General features: G+C 42.4%; 5 pseudogenes; 4 read left to right on the plus strand and 1 right to left on the minus strand.

Moving 5' to 3' along the window:
* Positions 1 to 13: 13 nt before the first annotated feature.
* Positions 14 to 1,733, minus strand: LOC124655158 (annotated as a pseudogene).
* A 6,225-nt stretch (positions 1,734 to 7,958) lies between these two features.
* On the plus strand, positions 7,959 to 9,302 carry LOC124653215 (annotated as a pseudogene).
* A 1,473-nt stretch (positions 9,303 to 10,775) lies between these two features.
* LOC124656995 lies at positions 10,776 to 12,157 on the plus strand (annotated as a pseudogene).
* Positions 12,158 to 14,765: 2,608 nt separating this feature from the next.
* Positions 14,766 to 16,173, plus strand: LOC124656996 (annotated as a pseudogene).
* Positions 16,174 to 17,574: 1,401 nt separating this feature from the next.
* LOC124656997 lies at positions 17,575 to 18,920 on the plus strand (annotated as a pseudogene).
* The last annotated feature ends 8,915 nt before the right edge of the window (positions 18,921 to 27,835 follow it).

The following is a 27,835-nucleotide window of genomic DNA, read 5'->3' on the forward strand; positions in this document are numbered from 1 at the left end:
AAAACAGGGTATATAGCAACAAAAATGAGTCATCAATTATTCAATCAAAATTGTTTCAACAACAAGCTCTAGCCATACAATCGACTAGAGGAATATCAAGTAAACAGCATAACTTCAAAAGTTACACAAGAGGCATAAACAGGCATCCTCCAGCAATGACAATAACTAAAAACAGGGAATATGGTAAAAAAAGAATGAAGTCCTCAATCAAATTTATTGAAGAGTAAATCACACGGCGCCTCCTTTTATTCGATCCGCACCTTCCTGTAGTTTGTGTACTTGAACTTACAAATCTCCTCAAAGAAATCGTCAGCAGCATCATGGCAATTCTTCATCTGTGAGATCCTGATGACCAGTGCCTGCAGGTTGACGCTGTACTTCACAAGCGATTCAAGAGTGCTCAGCTTCTGTTCAGCATTGAGGGGCGAGCGCACTGTGATCAGCAGCTCTTCCAAGCAAGGGATGGTGAACCTTGAATCCAACTGCATTGACAAATCACAGGAATTAGCCACGGTCACGCATGTCACACAAATAGTTGGTACTACGGTGTTGCAATAGACAGGGCAGGGCACTCACGTTTTTGAGGCTGTTTCTCTGACAAAGAGCGGCGAACATAGCGCCATGGATCTCAAATTTCCTGAGCCTGGGGTGGCCGTTGAAGAAGTCGACCAGATCGACCTCGGGGAAAGGCTGGAGCAGGTCGAACTCGCCGCAGAACTCGATCTTCATCACCAGGTGCTTCACCTGGCTAGCGCACTGCAGCACCGCGCTGACGGCGGCCCAGCTCCACTGGACGCCGCGCAGCGAGAGGAATTCCAGATCTGGGAGCTTCCCGGTGTCCACCTTATACACCCTCCCTGCGCCCGTTTCATCACAATTCACAACAGAGCATATCGAATTCAAACAGCACGAGCTAAAATTCAGAGATACGGAATTTGTTGTTAACCGAAATCAAGGTACGATCTGCGGACCTGTGCTCTTTGCGATCGAGAGGCGGCGGAGGCTGTGGCCGCCCTGCAGGCTGATCCAGGTGAAGCCCTGCGCCTCGAGCGACTGGAGGCGGGGCGCGGCGAGCAGGAGGGCGCAGTTGCCGCCGCCGAGGAAGTCGAGGCGGCAGCGCTGCAGCATGGGGAGGCTGAAGGACACCTCGCCGGAGCAGTCGCAGCCGAGCAGCGAGAGGTCGGTGAGGCTGGGGCAGGCGGCGAGGAGGTCCGTGACCGCGGTGTCCCGCAGCGGCGCGCCGACGATCTCGAGGACGCGGAGGCCCTGCAGCGGGCCCCACGCCGGGGCGTTGGTGAGCAGCACGCCCCAGAGCCGCAGCTCCTCGAGGCCCGCGGCGAGGGCGATGCAGTCGAGGTAGCCGGCGTCCAGCGCGTCCCTGTCGGCGGCGGCGTCCATGCGGAGCTCGAGCACCCGGAGCGAGGCGCTGCGCATGGCGAGCCAGGCGGGGAGGCGCGCGAGGGAGAAGGGGCAGTAGATGACGAGCTCCCTGAGGCGCTCGACGGCGGCCACCATGCGGCCGATGGCCTCGTCCGCGGCGCCGCCGCCGACGGCGGCGGCGTCGAAGGCGTTCCGGGGAAGAAGAGCGCCGGGAGGTAGGGCACGTGCTCGCGCCAGCGGCGGCAGACGCAGGCGCAGGCCGCCACGTCTCGCACGTTGCTGAGCATGGACAGGATGTGCTGCACGACGCCGTCCGGGACGGAGTCCATCCCGCCGCCGCCGCCGCGCTCCATCCGCGCGGTGGATGGGGGCGCGGATCGGACAGGCGGCCAGATCAGGAGGCGAGTGTGGGGGAAATGCGTCCGAGCGGAGGGGTGGCGTTTGAAATTTAAACGGGGCGGAAGTGGGCGGCGGCGGAATGAGGAGCCCGCTCGGCCGCTCGTTGGGATTTCGAAATTTTCGCTCGGATTTGGGAGGTTTCGCAGGGTTTGAACCAGGGTCTCCGTGGCTGCCTTTGACTCTCTCTGAGACGGCGGCGGAGAGGTGTGCAGAGTTTTTAGGTTTCAGCGGCAGGATTTTTAGGAGCGGGGCCATGCCGCGTGATGATTCATGAGGCTGGGCCATGGGCCTGGACCGGTTGCATTCCTCTTCTTCGTTCTACAAACCTAGCCAATAAATGCCTTACCCTAAAAAAAAAGCCAATAAATGCCTTCGACTCAAAGAAAAAAACACCACCGAATGCCTTAGTTCTTACTGTGTGATTTTTTTTCTCTCAAAAAATGTTCTACCCAGTGAACTGTTAACAGCGGACGGTACGCGTGGGATGAGCCGAGGAAGGAATGCGAACACGAAGAGAGGGAGAAGGAAAAACGAGGAGAGGGCACCCACCGGCTAACATCAACGGCGACCCGATAGCTAGATGTTCAACACCGAGACTAAGAGGAAAGGTTTGATGAGGACGATGTCCTGACTTCATGTCTCATATCTATGAAGGGTGGAAGTGGGAGGGGACGAAAGCTAAGGATGGAGGGCATCCATGTGAGGAAGAGGAAACAAAAGGAAAGGTGCAAAGACGGCCAAGCTATGAAGCGGAGGTGGACAACAATGGTGATAGAAAATAAATATCATTTTTGCTATATATTTGTATCGTGAATTTACGGTTCACGTAAAACTAGTAGTCAGTTAGCAGATTATGCATCTGATATTATGACGTCTTAACAGTTTGCTACGATATGTAAACGTCTACGACTAGTTATTTTCGGGAAGTATTCACAACCGGTTGTCCACGCTATCTCGAAAACGTGGGCAACAAGTTATATGGGAAAATGTGTGCATTTTCAAAAATTGTGTAAAGGAGTGGACGTAAAGTACAAAAAATGTAAAATAAATATGGAAAATCACTTGGACGAAATGATATTCGAATAAGGGAGCCCAAATAGGTTTGTAAAGCGTTACAGTCATGTGTGTACCTAGATACTGGAAAGTTGATAATTTTAGACAAATATAACCGTAAAACATTGAATCTCTCAAATTATTATCTTATTTTCATACCAACGAAAGATGCATAAAATATGTAGACTATGGACCCAATGTATATCTTTTTCGCTATGTATTTGTATTGTGAATTTATGATTCACGTAAAAATGGTATTCAATTAGTACATTATGCATTGGATATTAGGATGCCATAGCAAGTTGCTACGGTATGTATTTTGGGGAAGTATTTACGACTAGTTATGCCCTACCGGTCACCTGCACACTATCTCCAAAACTTGGGCATCAAGTTATATGGGAAAATGTGTACATTTGAAGAAGAAAAAAACATGCAAAGGAGTGGATGTGAAGTTCAAAAAAAGGGAAGAACAAATATGGAAACTTACTTGGCCGAGGAGACAAGCCCGGAAAGGTTTGTAAAGCACTATAGTCATGTGTGCACCTAGATACTTGAAAATTGATTACTTATGCAACTATAACCGTAAAACATTGAATGTCTTATATTATTATCTTATTTTCATGCCAATGAAGGATGCATAAACTCGCATTATTACAAACCTAATCATTTAAAAAAACTCGGTGAACAATACATGTTATAACAGATTTGCCAACCACAATACATGCCAAAAGTTGTGCATTTTGTCATCCATATAAGGGGGAGATCGTCCACATGCAGCAACTATTGAATCGTGAGGTGTAGAGAAGGATAGTCATCAATGTGATGCATGCATCGAGTGACAAGGGATTAACTTATCAATGCCTATGGATTGTAGGCTAGGGCCTTAGCCTCGGGGACTACTCCCATCGGGAGCGCTGTTCGCGCACCCGAGAGATAAAAAAAGAGAGAGAAGAAGAAGAAGAGAAAAGAGTTCATATTGAGAAGTAATGACAATATAGTGACAAGGTGGACTAAAATGTTGAGCCTACAACCAAGCACAAGTTCTTGGCTGTAGCCTCGGGGGCTACTCCCATCGGGAACGCTGTTCGCGTGCCCGATGAAATTAACAAAGGAAAAATAGAACAGCAAGAGAGTATATTTCGAGTTATAATTAACTCTACATATACTCCCATCGGGAGAGCAATATAACTCATATTTGACTCGATAAAATGTGCCATTCCAACAGCCGGAAAAGCACTCGACAATATATTCTCAGAACGCCAAAGTTGCGATCAATTTCCGAATGCCGCAAATTTGCGAAGGTAAGACCCCGGATCCATTCTGCTGGGCGTGGCATCGCCAAAGACTGCGCTACTGCTACTTTTATCCGTATCAACGAGATACGAAGAAAAATCCTAACGGACGCGTTAGGTACTCGATAAATTTGACTCGGGACTCGACAGAATGGTAAGACCTTAAGCGGCACCTGTCGAAGTTTACACCGATATCCCGAGATCATGTCCAGGGACGTGATTTTGAAGTAGGTTTTTGCGGATTGCCACTAGAGCGAGTTAACTAGTACCCGATCCGTCAGATGAACTAGCCCCAACTACCAATATCCCTGTACAATATAGAATTTTATGAGAAGAAGTATAAAAGTTAGAGCTTTCGAATAAAAATAAACAGTGGAGATTTTCCATGACTCTATGATTCAAGCAAAATCTCGGGGGCTACTGACATAGGCATCCCAAATGGGCCTGCCGAATATAGTACCCGGGGTTTATTGAAGGCCCACTACCCGAAGAATAAGAAGATTCGGAAGCCCAAGATGTATTAAAGGAAAAGATAGAGTTGTAATAGGAAGTGTTATCTGTAATCTGGCGGGATGAGTTAGAAACCGTCCCGGACTCGTAACTTGTACAAAACGAAACCCTCGACTCCACCTCTTATATAAAGGGGAGTCGAGGGACGAGGAGATCATCGAATCATTGTCTGCAAACCTTAGTTTTCATAATCGTCGAGTACTTTTCGGCTGAAACCTTCGAGATCTACTTGCCCTCTACTTCTAACTAAACCCTAGCCTACAATCCATAGGCATTGATAAGTTAATCCCTTGTCATCGAGGCCTGATTCAACCAGCAAGACCAAGTCGTATTGCCTTTGTTGAAGTGTTAATAAACTTTTCAAATGACGTTACACGCTATGAATGATAATGACCATACACATACACATCGTTTGATAGGTTTTTCGTTGGAAATATCATGCTCCCTTTGCACTTCTATGACATGGCCTTTGGATGTGGATCTAAAGGGAATTCACCATAACAATGACAATATGAGAACTAGCCTACCATTATCTTTGAAGTAGTTTACTGGTAAAACTAGTAGCTTCAACATCGACCCGCCTCGAGACTCGAAGAAAAGGGTGATGTGTGAGATGTGCCAACTTGTTGCCGCTAGTAGTGACAAACCTAAGGCAGACAGAAGTGGGAGATGGGGCGATAAGACTTGGATTAAGAAGAGATTGTGGCAATGTAAAGAAGAGAACAAATGGAAGGGGCAAAGATGACCAGGAGACAAAACGGATGTGGACAACAATAGTGGCGGGAAAGAAAGTGTATATCTTTTTTTGTATGTTGGTATTGTGAATTTGTGATTCACGTAAAAATGGTATTTATTAGTAAATTATCGTCATGTGTTAGGATGCCTTACCATCTATTTTAGGGGTGTATTTACAACTTGTTGTGCACTAACAATTATCACATGCACACTAACAGGAAGTTTTATGGAAAATGTGTGCATCTTTTAAAATTATGTAAAGTAGTGGATGTGTAGAGTAAAAAAAGGCGAAAAAAATATGGAAAATTACTTGGACAAAAAGATATTCAAACAGGGTGGGCCCGATTAGGGTTCGTGAAGCAGTATAGTTATGTGTGCACGTACGTACTCAAAATTGATAATCTAATGACTATAACCATAGGGCATACTCTCAAAATCTTATATTATTGCCATGCCAACTAAGAATGCATAAAACCACATTATTACAAACTTGGTAAACTCAGAGAAAAAGGCATGCTATAACAGATTGCCAAGCAAAATCAAATAATTATCACATACTAAAAGTGTATGCCTCCCATCAATTTATTCACGCAATTTTGCTCTATAGCACTCATCATATTACAATCACTATACAAACCTAAAGTGATAAGGACTATACAATAACTATACAAGACATACAATGGTAAGGTCTACTTCCTGTTTGTTGAAGAAACTCTAAACGAGGTTGACTCCACATGTGATAGTAGTACTTGTTCGAGAAGCATAACACATGTTAAAGGTGTTAGAACTATATTCTAGTTAGTTTCTTGAACATTCTAGTATGATATTTTATGTTATCTTATATTACTTTTCCTACACAATAGAATGTCCTATACCAAAAGGTTTTGCATGCTCAATGACCTTTTCAATATTGCAACAATATGATTTGTAAATTAAAATAGGATCTAGTATAATTCTTGGAGTTCCTAAATACATGTGCCTGATGTTTTGAAAGGTTTCATGTCAATGTTTCGTTCGGTGGTGTTTCATCCACTTTTGTGAAGTTTCAGTCTACCTTTCGTTATCTTTTTTTGTTACTTTTCGGTGTTCATTTAATTATTATGTGGTGTAATTTTACCATTTTGCATTCAGCTTTTTTTTGTAATTGCACTTTCACCTTCATTTTTGCTATCTGCCTATATGTTTTGTTAGTTTTGTTGCAATTGTTATTTTCTACTTGTTGCAATTGACTTTTTTTTATTTTGTTATAATTTTACTGGTTGTACCACTACTAGGAAAAGGCCTATAGCTGCAAAGGTTACCGCCGGTGCACTCAATTTTAGGTACGCTGCTTCTATTTACCACCAGCGCGCCACTATATAGGGACGCCGGTGATGCTCCCTTACCGCCGGCGCACAACCATATTTGGTGCGCCCGGAGTAATTTGCGGCTAGGTTCGGGCCACGAAAAATGGGCAACTTCTCCTACTGCCGGCGCACCACCATATTGGTGCGCCGGAGGTGATTGATTACCCCCGGCGCACCAATATGGTGGTACGCCGACAGTAGGAGGAGCTGCCATTTTTCCTCCACCCCCACCCCCTTGACCACCTTTTCAGTTTTCGAAAAATAAAATAAATGATGGAAAATTAAAAAAAGAAATCCTTTGAAATGCCCATGTATTATATCATCTAGTTTTATTGAAAAATTTTAAAAATGAATTTTGATATATTATGCAAAATGGCATCATTTTTTGGTAAAACGGAATTTCTAGTTGATGGGCATAGGTTTACGCGGATCCTGCAGGAATTCGCCGCGTAAACTTTTAGGCCTATTTCTAGTTAGATTCATTTGTCTGGTTCGTCACATCCATGATAGATTAAGCAACCACAGGATGCTATGCAGTAGTCTGTGGATTCAGATTTGGCGATATTGAGTCTAATTTGTCGGTTGTTCTTCTAGAGATCTTGGAGTTTTTTCTTTTATAGTTTGGAGACTTTTTGCCTTTCAGATATTTTATCTCTTGCCTTGTCTTAGTAATAGACTAGATGACCCTGTCATGAACAAATCTGGTAATATGATAATTTTGTTCTGCAATACATGTTAGTAACTTTCTCGATTAAAATACTTGATTATTTGAACCAAATAATTAATTTTTATAGAACTGTGATGCAGTTTTCAATGATTCCATGCCATGTGTTTGCCTTCATGACTCTATATGTTTAAGGAAAGACCAAGTTTCTTGCAGTTAAGAAAAAAAAACATATTTCAAAAGAAATCTTATCAGTGCAACTACTTGTCTTGTTTTTATCCTTTGCGCTAAAGAGGCATGAATTTTCTATCAAATATTTCTCAAAAGTAATAATTACATTTATATGTGTGGAAATTGGAAAGTTTGCTTTCTTAGTTCTTCCAAAAGAAGTGTCCTTAACTTCTTTCTTTCACCATTCAGTAGTTATGTGCCTAACTATTCATGCTTTTTCTCCTGACAGTATTGGTCTTTCAGTAAGAAGGAAAAAAACAACTAATGCCGGAAAATGTTTTCGCGTGCTAGAAGGACACCTTCCTTCAGAATTTGCAGGGTAGCTTTTCAAGATAGCTGAAACACAAGAGTTGTTCTACAATGGGGCTAGTTGTGGTAGTTCAACCGTGTACCATCTTGGTGGACATGGTTGAAACAATCTGTCACCTGTAGGCTCCCTTCACAGCGTTGAGTCCTCTGGGTCAGTTCTCACCGTCTCAAGTTGCAGCAGCGCTACCTTCTGTGTTCGTTGCAAATTGAGCGGCAATATGGGAGAACGGAAGGGAAATATTTTGATGCAGAGATATGAGATAGGAAGATTACTTGGTCAAGGGAGCTTTGCTAAAGTTTATTATGGCCGTAATCTCAAGACTTCACAGAGCGTTGCCATTAAGGTGATCGACAAAGGGAAGATCTTAGAGTGTGGGCTTATGGATCAAGTAAGGAGGGAGATATCGGTGATGAAGTTGGTAAAACATCCCAACATAGTCCAGTTGTATGAGGTGATGGCCACAAAGACGAAGATATATTTCGTGTTAGAGTATGTGAAGGGGGGCGAGTTGTTCAACAAGGTTCAGCGTGGAAGGCTGAAAGAAGATGTTGCTCGCTAGTACTTCCAGCAGCTAAACAGTGCAGTTGACTTCTATCACAGTAGAGGGGTCTATCACCGTGATTTGAAGCATGAAAATCTTCTTCTTGATGATAATCGCAACTTAAAGATCTCAGACTTTGGTTTGAGTGCACTTGCAGAATGCAAGAGACAAGATGGGTTGCTCCACACAACTTGTGGCACTCCTGCATATGTTGCTCCTGAACTAATTTGTAAAAAGGGTTATGATGGTGCAAAAGCTGACATCTGGGACTGTGGAGTGATCTTATATGTGTTGTTGGCTGGTTATATTCCTTTTCAAGACAAGAATTTGATGGATATGTACCGAAAGATATACAAAGCAGAACTCAAATGGCCAAGTTGGTTTTCTTCGGAAGCCCGAAGGCTTTTTCGTCGCATTCTTGATCCAAACCCTGGTTCGCGTATCTCGTTTTTAGATATCTTGGAAAATCCTTAGTTCAGAACAGGCTTGGATTCATAGCTAATTAATTATAGCATACAGACTGAAGATGTTGTTCCTGTTGACATGGATCCAGTTTTTGATCCATTCAGTAGCAGTACAACTAAGGCCACACGAGAGGAAGAGAACATCACCAATTTGAATGCCTTTGACATCATTTCTCTTTCATCTGGTTTTGATCTCTCTGGTATGTTTGAGGACAACTCCAGCAAAGAGTCAAAATTTACATCTACTAGCACAGTTGCGGCAATCATCACAAAGCCCGAGGACATTGCAAAGAGCTTGCGGCTAAAGCTCATGAAGAAAGATGGTGGATTGTTAAAGATGGAGAGTTTGCAACCGGGTAGAAAGGTGTAATGTCCATCAATACTAAGATATTTCGGATTACACCAAACTACCATCTGGTGAAAATCAAGAAGACCAATGGTCACTACTAGGAAAAGGCCTATAGCTGTAACGGTTACCGCCAGCGCAGTCCATTTTAGGTACGCCAGTGCTATTTACCAGCGGCGTGCCACTATATAGGGGCTCCGGTGATGCCCCCTTACCGCCAGCGCACAACCATATTTGGCGCGCCGGGAGTAATTTGCGGCCAGGTTCGGGCCACGAAAAATGGGAAGCTTCTCCTACTACTGATGCACCACCATATTGGTGCGCCGGAGGTAATTTAAATTAACCCCGGCACACCACCTGCCATTTTTCCTCCACCCCCCCCCCCCGCGACCGCCTTTTCGGTTTTCGAAAAAATAAAATAAAATGATAGAAAATTCAAAAAAGAAAATCCTTTGAAATGCCCATGTATTATGTCATCTAGTTTTATTGGAAATTTTTAAAAATGAATTTTGATATATTATGCAAAATGGCATCATTTTTCGGTAAATCGGGATTTCTGGTTGATGGGCATAGGTTTACGCGGATCCTGCAATTCGCCGCGTAAACTTTTAGGCCTATTTCTAATTAGATTTGTTTGCATGGTTCGTCACATCCATAATAGATTAAGAAATCACGGGATGATATGTAGTAGTCTGTGGATTCAGAATTGGCGATCTTGTGTCTAATTTGCCGGTTGTTCTGCTATAGATCTTGGAGTTTTTTCTTTTATAGTTTGGAGAATTTTTGTCTTTCATATATTTTATCTCTTGCCTTGTCTTAGTACTAGGCTAGATGACACCGTCATGAACAAATATCAAGTACTAGACTAGATGACACCGTCATGAACAAATCTCAAGTACTAGACTAGATGACACCGTCATGAACAAATCTGGTAATATGATAAATTTTTTCTGCAATGCATGTTGTAACTTTCTCGATTGAAATCCTTGATCATATGAATCAAATAATTATATTTTTATAGAACTGGGATGTAGTTTTCAATGATTCCATGCCATGTGTTTGCCTTCATGACTCTATATGTTTAAGGAAAGACCGAGTGTCTTGCAGTTAAGAAAAAAAACATATTTCAAAAGAAATCTTATCTGTGCAACTACTTGTCTTGTTTTTATCCTTTGCGCTAAATAGGCATGAATTTTCTATCAAATATTTCTCAAAAGTAATAATTACATTTATATGTGTGGAAACTGGAAAGTTTGCTTTCTTAGTTCTTCCAAAAGAAGTGTTCTTAACTTCTTTCTTTCACCATTCAGTAGTTATGTGCCTAATTATTCATGCTTTTTCTCCTGACAGGTATTGGTCTTTCAGTAAGAAGGAAAAAATACAACTAATGCTGCAAAATGTTTTCGCGTGCTAGAAGGCCGCCTTGCTTCAGAATTTGCAGGGTAGCTTTTCAAGATAGCTGAAACACAAGAGTTGTTCTACAATGGGGCTAGTTGTGGCAGTTCAACCGTGTACCATCTTGGTGGACATGGTTGAAATAATTTGTTACCTGTAGGCTCCCTTCACAGCGTTGAGTCCTCTGGATCAGTTCTCACCGTCTCAAGTTGCAGCAGCACTACCTTCTGTGTTCGTTGCAAATTGAGCGGCAATATGGGAGAACAGAAGGGAAATATTTTGATGCAGAGATATGCGATAGGAAGATTACTTGGTCAAGGGAGCTTTGCTAAAGTTTACTATGGCCGTAATCTCAAGACTTCACAAAGCGTTACCATTAAGGTGATCGAAAAGAGAAGATCTTAGAGTGTGGGCTTATGGATCAAGTAAGGAGGGAGATATCGGTGATGAAGTTGGTAAAACATCCCAACATAGTCCAGTTGTATGAGGTGATGGCCACAAAGACGAAGATATATTTCCTGCTAGAGTATGTGAAGGGGGGCGAGTTGTTCAACAAGGTTCAGCGTGGAAGGCTGAAAGAAGATGTTGCTCGCAAGTACTTCCAGCAGCTAAACAGTGCAGTTGACTTCTATCACAGCAGAGGGGTCTATCACCGTGATTTGAAGCATGAAAATCTTCTTCTTGATGATAATAGCAACTTAAAGATCTCAGACTTTGGTTTGAGTGCACTTGCAGAATGCAAGAGACAAGATGGGTTGCTCCACACAACTTGTGGCACTCCTGCATATGTTGCTCCTGAACTAATTTGTAAAAAGGGTTATGATGGTGCAAAAGCTGACATTTGGGACTGTGGAGTGATCTTATATGTGTTGTTGGCTGGTTATCTCCCTTTTCAAGACAAGAATTTGATGGATATGTACCGAAATATATACAAAGTAGAACTCAAATGGCCAAGTTGGTTTTCTTCGGAAGCCCGAAGGATTTTTCGTCGCATTCTTGATCCAAACCCTGGTACGCGTATCTCGTTCTTAGATATCTTGGAAAATCCTTGGTTCAAAACAGGTCTGGATTCATAGCTAATTAATTATAGCATACAGACTGAGGATGTTGTTCCTGTTGACATGGATCCAGTTTTTGATCCATTCAGTAGCAGTACAACTGAGGCCACACGAGAGGAAGAGAACATCACCAATTTGAATGCCTTTGACATCATTTCTCTTTCATCTGGTTTTGATCTCTGGTATGTTTGAGGACAACTCCAGCAAAGAGTCAAAATTTACATCTACTAGCAAAGTTGCGGCAATCATCACAAAGCTCGAGGACATTGCAAAGAGCTTGCAGCTAAAGCTCATGAAGAAAGATGGTGGATTGTTAAAGATGGAGAGTTTGCAACCGGGTAGGAAAGGTGTAATGTCCATCAATACTAAGATATTTCAGATTACACCAAACTACCATCTGGTGAAAATCAAGAAGACCAATGGTCACTACTAGGAAAAGGCCTATAGCTGCAGCGGTTACCGCCAGCGCACTCCATTTTAGGTACGCCAGTGCTATTTACCAGCAGCGTGCCACTATATAGGGGCGCCGGTGATGCCCCCTTACCGCCGGCGCACAACCATATTTGGCGCACCGGGAGTAATTTGCGGCCAGGTTCGGGCCACGAAAAATGGGCAACTTCTCCTACTACCGATGCACCACCATATTGGTGCGCCGGAGGTAATTTAAATTACCCCCGGCACACCACCTGCCATTTTTCCTCCACCCCCCCCCCCCGGACCGCCTTTTCAGTTTTCGAAAAAATAAAATAAAATGATAGAAAATTCAAAAAAGAAAATCCTTTGAAATGCCCATGTATTATGTCATCTAGTTTTATTGGAAATTTTTAAAAATGAATTTTGATATATTATGTAAAATGACATCATTTTTCGGTAAATCGGGATTTCTGGTTGATGGGCATAGGTTTAAGCGGATCCTGCAATTCGCCGCGTAAACTTTTAGGCCTATTTCTAATTAGATTTGTTTGCATGGTTCGTCACATCCATAATAGATTAAGCAATCACGGGATGCTATGTATTAGTCTGTGGATTCAGACTTGGCGATCTTGTGTCTAATTTGCCGGTTGTTCTGCTATAGATCTTGGAGTTTTTTCTTTTATAGTTTGGAGACTTTTTGCCTTTCAGATATTTTATCTCTTGCCTTGTCTTAGTACTAGACTAGATGACACCGTCATGAACAAATCTCAAGTACTAGACTAGATGACACCGTCATGAACAAATCTGGTAATATGATAATTTTTTTCTGCAATACATGTTGTAACTTTATCGATTGAAATCCTTGATCATATGAACCAAATAATTATCTTTTTATAGAACTGGGATGTAGTTTTCAATGATTCCATGCCAAGTGTTTGCCTTCATGACTCTACCGAGTGTCTTGCATTTAAGAAAAAAAACATATTTCAAAAGAAATTTTATATGTGCAACTACTTGTCTTGTTTTTATCCTTTGCGCTAAATAGGCATGAATTTTCTATCAAATATTTCTCAAAAGTAATAATTACATTTATATGTGTGGAAACTGGAAAGTTTGCTTTCTTAGTTCTTCCAAAACAAGTGTACTTAACTTCTTTCTGAAAGTATAGAGATGGTAAACCTAGAGGGGGGTGAATAGGTTTCTACAGATTTTAATTCTTTCTTGGCAATATTAGGCTTTGCGGAATATAAAGGTGAGCCTAATGCAAACTAGGTGAAGCAACCTATATGAGGATACCACTAACTCGAGCACGAAGGCTCTCACAGGCGATTAAATCACAAGTAAGGAGTTCGGTTAGAGATAACCGATAGCACGCGGAGACGAGGATGTATTCCTGTGTTCCCTTGCTTTGCAACAAGGTACGTCACGTTTGGAGGAGTGGAGGTCCCACGAAGGATTCCCCGCGCCACGAAGGCTCACCCTATTCTCCGGAGCCTACCCCACGAAGGAATAGCTCACTCACTTGTGGTAGACTTTGAGGTAGCCTCCAAACCTTCACAATCTTGCCCGGAGCAAATCCACAGCCCGGATGCTTCCGGACTCCTCTTGCCCACCTAGGATTTCCAAGGAACCCTAGGAAGCAAGCTTCTCAATGAATACAAGGGGGAATGAGATTTGGCTTGGTAGAACGGTAGATCGGGTCCTCCTCTAACGATTCCCGGAGGGATTTGAGTTTGGGTGGAGGAGGAGGGAGATCCGAGGCTTTTGGTGTTTCTAGTAATGGAGTAAGAGAGGAGAGCTCAAGAACAGCTTGTAGTGTAGTGCCTAACTGTTCGAGAGGTAGGAGAAGGCCTATTTATAGTGTTCTTCGAAATATGGCCGTTGGTCACTTGCCACCTCGGCTTTTTCCTCGAGAAACCCGGTTGACCGGGCCATAGACCGGACAGCCCGGTGGTGAGGCCGGTCAGACCGGACCAGTGACCGGACGCTGTTTGCTGGTCCAGGAGCTCCTCCGGTTGGCGGCCGGTTGGCGCCCGATTGGCGACCGGTCGACCGGGCCGTGCGCCGAACCCGCCGGTCAGTAGGCCGGTTGACCGGTCGGCAACCGGATTTCTTGTGTTCTGCTGAAGGCCCCGGTTGGCGGCCGGTCGACCGGGTCGTGCGCCGGACTTCCCCGGTTGGCGACCGGTTGACCGAGCTGCGCACCGGACAGGCCGGTTGCGAGGCCGGTTGGACCGGGCTGCGGACCGGATTTCTGCGTAGACCACTTTTTGATTGTTGTTGAAGTGGGGGTCTCCTTTAGCCTTCTTGTTCCTTTGATACACCATTTATGCCTCATTGCCTAATACCTGAGATTATCCTTATAAACATATTAGGTCAAATACTCTAGCACGGTGTCATTGTTACCAAAATAATGGATAAGGGTAAAATACCCTTACACTTTCTTTCACCATTCAGTAGTTATGTGCCTAACTATTCATGCTTTTTCTCCTGACAGGTATTGGTCTTTCAGTAAGAAGGAAAAAATACAACTAATGCTGGAAAATGTTTTCGCGTGCTAGAAGGCCACCTTGCTTCAGAATTTGCAGGGTAGCTTTTCAAGATAGCTGAAACACAAGAGTTGTTCTACGATGGGGCTAGTTGTGGCAGTTCAACCGTGTACCATCTTGGTGGACATGGTTGAAATAATTTGTCACCTATAGGCTCCCTTCACAGCGTTGAGTCCTCTGGGTTAGTTCTCACCGTCTCAAGTTGCAACAGCGCTACCTTCTGTGTTCGTTGCAAATTGAGCGGCAATATGGGAGAACAAAAGGGAAATATTTTGATGCAGAGATATGAGATAGGAAGATTACTTGGTCAAGGGAGCTTTGCTAAAGTTTACTATGGCCGTAATCTCAAGACTTCACAGAGCGTTGCCATTAAGGTGATCGACAAAGAGAAGATCTTAGAGTGTGGGCTTATGGATCAAGTAAGGAGGGAGATATCGGTGATGAAGTTGGTAAAACATCCTAACATAGTCCAGTTGTATGAGGTGATGGCCACAAAGACGAAGATATATTTCGTGCTAGAGTATGTGAAGGGGGCGAGTTGTTCAACAAGGTTCAACGTGGAAGGCTGAAAGAAGATGTTGCTCGCAAGTACTTCCAGCAGCTAAACAGTGCAGTTGACTTCTACCACAGTAGAGGGGTCTATCACCGTGATTTGAAGCATGAAAATCTTCTTCTTGATGATAATCGCAACTTAAAGATCTCAGACTTTGGTTTGAGTGCACTTGCAGAATGCAAGAGACAAGATGGGTTGCTCCACACAACTTGTGGCACTCCTGCATATGTTTCTCCTGAACTAATTTGTAAAAAGGGTTATGATGGTGCAAAAGCTGACATTTGGGACTGTGGAGTGATCTTATATGTGTTGTTGGCTGGTTATCTTCCTTTTCAAGACAAGAATTTGATGGATATGTACCGAAAGATATACAAAGCAGAACTCAAATGGCCAAGTTGGTTTTCTTTGGAAGCCTGAAGGCTTTTTCGTCGCATTCTTGATCCAAACCCTAGTACGCGTATCTCGTTTTTAGATATCTTGGAAAATCCTTGGTTCAAAACAGGTCTCGATTCATAGCTAATTAATTATAGCATACAGACTGAGGATGTTGTTCATGTTGACATGGATCTAGTTTTTGATCCATTCAGTAGCAGTACAACTGAGGCCACACGAGAGGAAGAGAACATCACCAATTTGAATGCCTTTGACATCATTTCTCTTTCATCTGGTTCTGATCTCTCTGGTATGTTTGAGGACAACTCCAGCAAAGAGTCAAAATTTACATCTACTAGCACAGTTTCGGCAATCATCACAAAGCTCGAGGATATTGCAAAGAGCTTGCGGCTAAAGCTCATGAAGAAAGATGGTGGATTGTTAAAGATGGAGAGTTTGCAACCGGGTAGGAAAGGTGTAATGTCCATCAATACTAAGATATTTCGGATTACACCAAACTACCATCCGGTGAAAATCAAGAAGACCAATGGTCACTACTAGGAAAAGGCCTATAGCTGCAACGGTTACCGCCAGCGCAGTCCATTTTAGGTACGTCAGTGCTATTTACCAGCGGCGTGCCACTATATAGGGGCGCCGGTGATGCCCCCTTACCGCCGGCGCACAACCATATTTGGCGCGCCGGGAGTAATTTGCGGCCAGGTTCGGGCCACGAAAAATGGGCAGCTTCTCCTACTACCGATGCACCACCATATTGGTGCGCCTGAGGTAATTTAAATTACCCCCGGCACACCACCGACCATTTTTCCTCCACACCCCCCCCCGGACCGCCTTTTCAGTTTTCGAAAAAATATAATAAAATGATAGAAAATTCAAAAAATAAAATCCTTTGAAATGCCCATGTATTATGTCATCTAGTTTTATTTGAAATTTTTAAAAATGAATTTTGATATATTATGCAAAATGGCATCATTTTTCGGTAAATCGGGATTTCTGGTTGATGGGCATAGGTTTACGCGGATCCTGCAATTCGCCGCGTAAACTTTTAGGCCTATTTCTAATTAGATTTGTTTGCATGGTTTGTCACATCCATAATAGATTAAGTAATCATGGGATGCTATGTAGTAGTCTGTGGATTCAGACTTGGCGATCTTGTGTCTAATTTGCCGGTTGTTCTGCTATAGATCTTGGAGTTTTTTCTTTTATAGTTTGGAGACTTTTTGCCTTTCAGATATTTTATCTCTTGCCTTGTCTTAGTACTAGACTAGATGACACCGTCATGAACAAATCTCAAGTACTAGACTAGATGACACCGTCATGAACAAATCTGGTAATATGATAAATTTTTTCTGCAATACATGTTGTAACTTTCTCGATTGAAATCCTTGATCATATGAACCAAATAATTATCTTTTTATAGAACTGGGAGGTAGTTTTCAATGATTCCATGCCATGTGTTTGCCTTCATGACTCTATATGTTTAAGGAAAGACCGAGTGTCTTGCAGTTAAGAAAAAAAAACATATTTCAAAAGAAATCTTATCTGTGCAACTACTTGTCTTGTTTTTATCCTTTGCGCTAAATAGGCATGAATTTTCTATCAAATATTTCTCAAAAGTAATAATTACATTTATATGTGTGGAAACTGGAAAGTTTGCTTTCTTAGTTCTTCCAAAAGAAGTGTTCTTAACTTCTTTCTTTCACCATTCAGTAGTTATGTGCCTAACTATTGATGCTTTTTCTCCTGACAGGTATTGGTCTTTCAGTAAGAAGGAAAAATACAACTAACGCTGGAAAATGTTTTCGCGTGCTAGAAGGCCACCTTGCTTCAGAATTTGCAGGGTAGCTTTTCAAGATAGCTGAAACACAAGAGTTGTTCTACGGTGGGGCTAGTTGTGGCAGTTCAACCGTGTACCATCTTGGTGGACATGGTTGAAATAATTTGTCACCTGTAGGCTCCCTTCACGGCGTTGAGTCCTCTGGGTCAGTTCTCACCGTCTCAGGTTGCAGCAGCGCTACCTTCTGTGTTCGTTGCAAATTGAGCGGCAATATGGGAGAACAGAAGGGAAATATTTTGATGCAAAGATATGAGATAGGAAGATTACTTGGTCAAGGGAGCTTTGCTAAAGTTTACTATGGCAGTAATCTCAAGACTTCACAGAGCGTTGCCATTAAGGTGATCGACAAAGAGAAGATCTTAGAGTGTGGGCTTATGGATCAAGTAAGGAGGGAGATATCGGTGATGAAGTTGGTAAAACATCCCAACATAGTCCAGTTGTATGAGGTGATGGCCACAAAGACGAAGATATATTTCGTGCTAGAGTATGTGAAGGGGGGCGAGTTGTTCAACAAGGTTCAGCGTGGAAGGCTGAAAGAAGATATTGCTCGCAAGTACTTCCAGCAGCTAAATAGTGTAGTTGACTTCTATCACAGTAGAGGGGTCTATCACCGTGATTTGAAGCATGAAAATCTTCTTCTTGATGATAATTGCAACTTAAAGATCTCAGACTTTGGTTTGAGTGCACTTGCAGAATGCAAGAGACAAGATGGGTTGCTCCACACAACTTGTGGCACTCCTGCATATGTTGCTCCTGAACTAATTTGTAAAAAGGGTTATGATGGTGCAAAAGCTGACATTTGGGACTGTGGAGTGATCTTATATGTGTTGTTGGCTGGTTATCTTCCTTTTCAAGACAAGAATTTGATGTATATGTACCGAAAGATATACAAAACAGAACTCAAATGGCCAAGTTGGTTTTCTTCGGAAGCCCGAAGGCTTTTTTTCGTCGCATTCTTGATCCAAACCCTGGTACGCGTATCTCGTTTTTAGATATCTTGGAAAATCCTTGGTTCAAAACAGGTCTGAATTCATAGCTAATTAATTATAGCATACAGACTAAGGATGTTGTTCCTGTTGACATGGATCCAGTTTTTGATCCATTCAGTAGCAGTACAACTGAGGTCACACGAGAGGAAGAGAACATCACCAATTTGAATGCCTTTGACATCATTTCTCTTTCATCTGGTTTTGATCTCTCTGGTATGTTTGAGGACAACTCCAGCAAAGAGTCAAAATTTACATCTACCAGCATAGCTGCAACAATTATCACAAAGCTCGAGGACATTGCAAAGAGCTTGTGGCTAAAGCTCATGAAGAAAGATGGTGGATTGTTAAAGATGGAGAGTTTGCAACCGGGTAGGAAAGGTGTAATGTCCATCAATACTAAGATATTTCGGATTACACCAAACTACCATCTGGTGGAAATCAAGAAGACCAATGATCACTACTAGGAAAAGGCCTATAGCTGCAAAGGTTACCGCCAGCGCACTCCATTTTAGGTACGTCGGTGCTATTTACCACAGGCGCGCCACTATATAGGGGCGCGGGTGATGCTCCCTTACCGCCGGTGCACAACCATATTTGGTGCGCCGGGAGTAATTTGCGGCTAGGTTCGGGCCACGAAAAATGGGCAGCTTCTCCGACGCACCACCATATTGGTGCGCCGGAGGTAATTTGATTACCCCCGGCGCACCAATATGGTGGTGCGCGGGCAGTAGGAGGAGCTGCCATTTTTTATCCACCCCCCCCCTCCCCGGGGCCGCCTTTTTAGTTTTCGAAAAATAAAATAAAATGATAGAAAATTCAAACAAGAAAATCCGTTGAAATGCCCATGTATTATGTCATCTAGTTTTATTGAAATTTTTTAAAATTGAATTTTGATATATTATGCAAAATGGCATCATTTTTCGGTAAAACGGGATTTCTGGTTAATATATTAAATCTTTGGTTTGGGCGTAGGTTTACGCGGATCCTGCAGGAATTCACCGCGTAAACTTTTAGGCCTATTTCTAATTAGATTCGTTTGCCTGGTTCGTCACATCCATAATAGATTAGGCAATCACTGGATACTATGTAGTAATCTGTGGATTCGGATTTGGCGATCTTGTGTCTAATTTACCGGTTGTTCTGCTAGAGATCTTGGAGTTTTTTCTTTTATAGTTTGGGGACTTTTTGCCTTTCAGATATTTTATCTCTTGCCTTTTCTTAGTACTAGACTAGAAGACCCCGTCATGAACAAATCTGGTAATATGATAATTTTGTTCTGCAATACATGTTGTAACTTTCCCTATTGAAATCCTTGATCATATGAACCAAATAATTGTCTTTTTATAGAACTTGGATGTAGTTATCAATGATTCCATGCCATGTGTTTGCCTTCATGACTAGAAATGTTTAAGGAAAGACCAAGTGTCTTGCAGTTAAGAAATCATATTTCAAAAGAAATCTTATCTGTGCAACTACTTGTCTTGTTTTTATCCTTTGCGCTAAAGAGGCATGAATTTTCTATCAAATATTTCTCAAAAGTAATAATTACATTTATATGTGTGGAAACTGGAAAGTTTGCTTTCTTAGTTCTTCCAAAAAAAGTGTTCTTAACTTCTTTGTTTCACCATTCAGTAGTTATGTGCCTAACTATTCATGCTTTTTCTCCTGACAGTATTGGTCTTTCAGTAAGAAGGAAAAAAATACAACTAATGACAGTATTGGTCTAAGCATACCAGAAATAACGTCTCTACAGATGCACACGTGGTCAAATCTAGTTATGCTAGTAGGAGTGGATCAGGAAATTTAGGCCACAAGATGGAACATGTAACACATGAGATAAATTTGTGTACCGATAAGGACCTTGGATTCGTATGCAACAAATAACCAGAAGTTAAAACACTTTGGAAACTAGTGAGGTTATGCTTGCCTTGTTCTTCGTTGTTTGGGTACATGTCTTCTGAGAGTTCGAGAGAAAATCTAGGCATGTGTTCTACCAAGAAGAAACAAACACCGGAAAGAAGGAAAATAACAATTGACACATGGCGTCGATGCAGTTCAAACAAGAATAATGGCATAAAATTTTAATGCTTACATGGTATCCCTGGGACAAGATCATCCAGTTAAATGGAGTTGAAATGCTCAAGACATAGCATTCCAATAAACCCAATATTTAAGGAAGTGTTCGAAATTATTCCCCTATTAAGACAGTATTGGTTTTGACTCAAATATGCATTATTTTGACATAAACATATAAATGGTATTTATGTGAACATTTTAATATTTTATTTGCATATTTCTAATTTTATATAAATTAATTATGATTCTTACAAGTTCAGTTATTCTCTGAAAAAGGAACACTGCAGAGTATAAAATTAGTCATTTAAACCCCCTGAAAAGGTCCCAACCAACTTGTTTAGGCAGCAATTGGTTCAGATATTTTGTGCTACGAGTACACTGAACATGCATAGACAACAAGTAGTTTCAATTATTAGGCTAAGCTAGAGTGTGAAGTTTTGAAGACCGAGCTACATGTAGCTTTTTATTTTTAAACACTTAAAATTTGTATTTCAAAGTTTTTTTAAAAAAAATTAAATGTAGGCAATGGGGATTCCCAACCTCTGCATCAATTGATGCATGCAGCTTCCTTTATTAAAAGTAGATAGTTATTACAACCAACATGCGATATCAAACATTATTACATCTCATGGATCCCTCAAAGTTTCTACAAAAATGAGCCATCTAAACAATACTAGCATGAAACGCGTTTGCATCGTCATGTTAGTCTTCGATTAGCACGCCAACCGTACTAGCTGTAGAAATCCCATGCTACCGTTGACAGTCGGTTGCACCCAATAACCATAGCAAGGTGCTCCTCCTCTGGATCACATATGGATCCAATAGGTACCCATTGGAATAACCTGCAAAAAATATGGAAATTTTGTTTTATTAAAGATGCAATCATTACGCACATTCCATATCGCCCATAGCAAAGCACAAACTCCAACTCTAATGTGGGTTTTGCTTTTTTTGTCTACCCCATTTTGCCAGTTGCCAAATAATGCAAACTAATTTGTATTCCATAGCAATGATGTATGCTGCAATGGTGTAAAGTGTAAAATCCCAATGCAAACTAATTTGTATTCCAGAGGTAGCAATGATGTATGCTACACCAAATTGACAAAGTCTGACAAAGTATTGACATATGCACTATTCACTATAAAATTTGACAGAATTTATATTTTTGTGTAGCCTAGAATATAAAGTAGTTTGTATTGAGATTTTACACCATTGGTGTATACATCATTGGTCATATTAAGAATTTTGTTTTAGATTTTTTGAAATTTTAAAATATGAATTATGAGTGTTTGCAAATAAAGGTTTATGTGTAGCTCGACCTCCGTCTTAACTTTTTTTGCTAAGCTGTGGCTTCTTGGGTTCTAGTTCTTTTTGCACCAAGATTTTGTAGTGGATGTATTAAGAAAGTAGTCAGGTTGGTCCTGTTTCCTATGCTAGAAGGAGTGAGAACTTTAGTATAACTAGTTGAATGCCCGTGTGTTGCTACGGTCTCTCGTATTTCTTTCATCATACTGTACGTGTTCACACAATGGACATGCATAGTTTAAAATTTTAGTCACATAGCATTCCAAAAGCATTAATATTTAGCTTCACTTGAAAGTGTGATTAAATTGATGGTGTACGCATAAAAGGCCAAAATTCAATTAATTTGTCTTTGTAAAACCAGTGACAGTTGGTATTGATCAACAGTGTTTTTAAGATGCCTAGTTAGACTGTGACGATGTAACTTTGAACTGCTCAGCCCTGTTTTTCAAGCATGCATAAATTTGGCATGGTAATATAAAGTTGTCAAATTTACAAGCTAGAACCTGATGGTACATAAATGATCATTTAGCCATTTTTCTATTCCACGTTTTCTATCTTGATAAATCCCATGCTAGTTATAATTCCAAAACAACAAACATGCTTGCATCTTCCTACTTAAGCTGACAAACAAATCAAAATAAATTACAGGAATAACTTATAGTATAACAAGACATCTCAACCCGGAAGTTGCAATGCCAGAAGTACACACCTCCCAAGCGAGCAGCCTTGAACTTAAGAATACCGTCACCTTGAGGCCCCAACACCAGGAACATGCAGGAGACGGAATGCCTTGCATGGCTCACGACGATGAAAGCGCTGTACCAGGGACCCAACACGATGGGCTTGCCAATCACGTCCGCTATCTGCTGCTTCTGGGTAGCCGTCTCCATTGCCTGGCTGCATCAGGGATCAGCAAATGAAAAATCTTTGAGTTAAAATTGAGTACACAAGGAGAAGAAGTTAACATAAACAAGGAGCATATATCCTGCAAATTCAAATTCCACAGTGTGACTTTCAAGCTATAAAATCAAGAAATGGGAAGGAGGTAAATTGTAGATGTTTCGATCAGGTGCATGCATGTATTGCTTCAAGCAGTTCTTCTATCAGCTTCACAGCTCCCAGGTTACAAGCAATTCTAACAGAGGTGACAATACCAATGCCTTCATACCATATCCAATGGCATGCATAAATCTGGAATAAGCTCATGATCATTTTCCCTACAAAATTAGGATGGAGTTCAATTTAAAAAAACACATTATGTTTGATGTCAAATACACAAGACGAAAAGCACAATGGATGAGTCAGTGAAGGTCACCGCGAATTACCTGTCTCCCATGCTCCTCTGTATCTTCTTGGGCATGGTAAACCATGCTCCATTTCAACATGCAAACTAATACGAATATTTATAGGTAAGCCCATTCACATTGCTCCATCCGTCTCCAACTCCAAGCCCATTCTCAAACTCCGATAATCCTTGCATGGTGACAATAGATGGCATCACATTAAGAGCTAAAGTGAAGAGCGTTTCTTTTGCAGAGATAGCATCACACATCTCCACCAGCGAAAGGGGGCCTATACCGCCCTCACTTTACCATTTCAGAAACAGGTAACCAACATCTTCAGTGAAACGACCATACAACAAGCAACCAGTATCACAATCAATTCATCTTCAAAGAAAGTCTGTTATGAGAACTGGAGAATTTTTGCTAGACAAGGTAGGGCCCAAATCTTAACCGTCAAAATAACTTATCTTATGTATTTTTTGCACCCCATCTATAAGAAGACAGCTTGTTCCGTCCATGGTTAAAAATACCTGGTAATTTTTGTGTATCTAATTTCAGTAACTTAATTGCTTAAACATGACGGTATCCTATCACTTGAACCATTTCCCTACGTCTTGTTACACACTGGTTAGTGCTAAAATTGCACTACAAAGGGTTGAATATCAGTGTCACAAAAGGTTGCACAGGTGCTTCATTTCCTCTAGTCATAAATGACCCAACTAAACATAATATTTGAATATCAGTGTTCCAAAAGTTTGTACAGTTGCTTCATTTCCTCTAGTCATAAATAACCGAACTTATAAGCCTTTTCTATGTATATAAACAATAAATCTTCTGATATACCATTACAGCAAACGTCGCAGTATGCACCTTCTCTTTTCCACACTATGCCATTACATATCTTAGTCATTAGTAAGGGAACATCAAGCGAGACTGATTTGTACTTACTAATTGTTGCATTAAGATGTAAAGTAACTCAATGTGCAGCTATAACACATCATCAACCCTGTCGGGTGACACTGCTATTAAAAAATCAGCTACATGATTGAAGAGATAACTCAGAAACGCTCACCTGCACAGTCTTGTGTCATAGGCTATCTGCCTATCTCCCCTCTGGTCGAAACTAAACCTGAATTTATGCATGAAACCTGAATCCTTATATACATAAATCAAACATCAATATATGCACAACCGGTAATTGAGTAGAAAAGATGTGTGAAAGAAAGTAGTGGACACCAAGATACACATGGCTTACCCCTACATATATGGTCAACAACAGCACCACTGTTCTTCTTATCTCCTCCTCACTTTGCTCCCCTCATCTCTTATACTATCCACTACCATGCCCCTGCCATCAGTCCCCACCAGTCTCTGCCCTCTCACTACCAAAGTAGAAAAGAACACAAAGGATGTGTGTAAATAAAAGAAATAAGTTGGTGAGATTGTTAGTCTAAGGAATTCAGCAGTAATCAAACAGATTATAACCAAATAAGAGAAATATGCACATGCTGGGTACTATTTTTCTGGTGGTGTTCTTCCATGAAATCCGACAGCCAACTTTTCTTCGGTGGCTTTAAGCATAGAAAGCTAGTAGAATATGAATCAAAAAATGACTTAATATGTTACTCAAAACCGAACTATACACCAGATAAAATACAGATTACAAAGGTCTCCAAGCGACTAATAATCGAGGTTAGGTGGATTTTATTTTCTAGGTACTGCACATGGAAGAGGAACTGAAAAACCATATGAGTAAATTACCTACAAGATGTAGATGTAACCCAACCTGATCCTTGCGCTTAGCAATTCCCTGAAAATGTGAAACTTCACAGGATCCGGCAATACATCACTCAGCTGTGAGGCTTGAATCTATAGTTAGATCACACACTTGTCATGCGCAACATAATGCCTCAGCGTGGAGTATAAAAGGAGAATCAGCCAATCTATAAGCTACATAAAGTCTTTATTTAGTTAACCAGTGAGTATTTTGCAATACTTACTCGGTTAGGTAACCACTAAGAGCAGGTCTAACAGACCCCGTAAAAGGGGCAAACCCGTATAATAACCGCCGGTTTGAGGGTTTCGGCTCTACCCGGCCGTCTAGCACGCCCCGTAAAAACGGCCCCCGAATCGTTTTTTGTTGTTTTCGAGTACGGGGCGGGTCCTCGCCCCTACTTGTGCGGGTGGGAGCGGGGATAGTGGGCGAAACCACTATCGTCCACTCCACTGCGCGGGAAGCATTTCGCTGAAGCCAACTGCCGCCTCCGCCGCCCGATCTCCTCCCCCGCGCCATTCCCGGCCGGATCCGGCCGCCATGGACCGTCCGCAAGAGCCGCCTACCGCCGGCGGTACACCTCCTTCGGGCGCGGTGGTTGATGTCCCCGTCGGAGGTCCGCCGGCCGCCGGCGTCGTGTCCGCCATGATCGCCTCCACCATCCCGTCGAAGAGGAAGAGGATCCCGAAGCAATTCTTCGAAGCACCGGCGGCGGCCGCCGATTCACCGGGCGAAGCGCCGCCGGCTGCCAAGAAGACGGGCCGGTTGAAGAGCAAGGCCGCCGGGCCGAGGGGCGTGGCGCCGGCCAAGGTGCGGACCAAGGCAATCAGCCGCATCGGCCTCGCGCCTCCGCCGGCCTCCAAGGTCACGACCCCTCCTCCGTCCGTTCCGGCCGTTGCGCTGCCCGCTCGCCGGCTGTTTTACGGGGTGGGGATACGGGCTCTGCTAGCTCGCCCGAGTTTTTGGTCGGCGAAAACCAGATACAGGGCCCTTTACTCGTGTTATACGGGGCGAAAAAATACGGGGCCTGTTAGACATGCTCTAACATCATCTGACCAATATCATCGACTTGCATAAGGCCTCGCCAGGGCATCGCCTCTGACCGCCGGTGTTTGTCAAAATGCCTTATAGATGGCATGGTCGGGGGCTGGATACCTGGCAGTGTGAGAGAGGAGATAGCGGATGGCGAGGTGGAAACGAAATCAGATGGCATCGTCGCGTAGTTGTAAGAGGAGGTTGTGGACGGCGTCATCACCGATGGCGGCGACACTGGCTGCTGCCGGTGGCGCAGCGAACGCGAGCAGGCAGGTGCGGGCATGGAAGCGATGGTGAGCGGCGCGATGGCAAGACGGCCGGCGGCCGGCGAGATTGAGTTGTTCAGTTTTTTCTTGGACCTAATTTATTTCAGCCGATACGTTGGTGCATACGGGGATCGTGGTTCGCGGGCGTGGGCGTGGAGAGCGGGGATGGAATTATGGAAGGTACTACATAATTATACGGGCGAGGGATGGGAAGAACAAATGAAAAAAAGGAAGGAAATAATTATACGTGTCTGGACATACGGCTGAGATATAAATCACTTTCCCGGTTTGTTGAAAAAAGGAAGGAAATAATTATTTGATAGGGTAGTAAGTAACTGATTAGGAAAGCAATGATCTATTTTGGTAGTAAAGCAAGGAAACAATGATTTGCTTTGATCCGACGGTGAACGTTAAACCAGAGATGTTGAAAATAATTGGATGGACAGGATGTTCCCAATCTCCTTCACCAAACGCGTTGTATGACGTACGACCAACTAAAATATAATAGTAAAGATTTCCCGGTTTGTTGAAAAAAAGGAAGGAAATAATTATTTGATAGGGTAGTAAGTAACTGATTAGGAAAGCAATGATCTATTCGGAAATTCAATTCGACTCCCGGGTGCACATGCTCCCTATACCAACAAAACATATTTCAAAGTGTGGAAAACTTTTGAAAAAAAATTCTACATGTACATCTCCATAATATATGTATGTGCGTCAAGTTTCATGAAAAAAAAATATTTTTTGTGACCTATGTAAAAAAGAGAAAACTTATCCTGTGAAAAGCATTGTTTTAAGCACTAAATTTTGTCTTTTTTACACACGACACATGATAAGTTCATTTTTTATGAAACGACTTTGTGAGCGCGTAGCACATGAATATGTACGTGCGAATTTTTTGTTTCAATTTTTTTGAAATTTAAAATATGGGTAAGATGCATTTTAAAATATAGGGAGCATATGCTCCCATGTTCCAAAACACCACTCCCTGATCTATTTTGGTAGTAAAGCAAGGAAACAATGATTTGCTTTGATCCGACGGTGAACGTTAAACAAGAGATGTTGAAAATAATTGGATGGACAGGATGTTCTCAATCTCCTTCACCAAACGTGTTGTATGACGTACGACCAACTGAAATATAATAGAAAAGACTACGGAGAAACCTTTATGCACAGGGATTTAACTTAGCACACCGCTCAAGTAGAAGCTACAACCAATTGAAGGATTGTTTTACCAAACAATTAGCAAACCGAAAGAGCCCATGCCATCTTTCTCTATGTCAATCAAAACTACAACCTTTAGCTGTAGCTCTCTCTCTCGCGCGCGCTGATAGTTACATGAACATTGCTTCGTTCTAGTTAAATTCTTCTATGCTGATCATCTTGAGAGAACAGGTTAAACCAAAGGTAGCTAAACCTGGGTAGAAGGGATGCTACAGAAATGTTGTCTAAGAATAAGCCCTAAGAGCATCTCTAACGGTAACCGTAAAAGTGGCCGAAACCGAAAAAGTCCGACGAAAATACGGGTTCAGGCCGAAACTGGACCAGAATGGAGCCCGAACTCGCGGCCTGGCCCGTAAAACGAGTTTGGGGGCCCGAGAAACTCGGCGGCCGCCCCGTATTAAAAGGGGCCGCGGAGG

This window comes from Lolium rigidum, chromosome 5 (genome assembly GCF_022539505.1).
Source record: "Lolium rigidum isolate FL_2022 chromosome 5, APGP_CSIRO_Lrig_0.1, whole genome shotgun sequence".
In the NCBI taxonomy this organism is placed as follows: Eukaryota; Viridiplantae; Streptophyta; class Magnoliopsida; order Poales; family Poaceae; genus Lolium; species Lolium rigidum.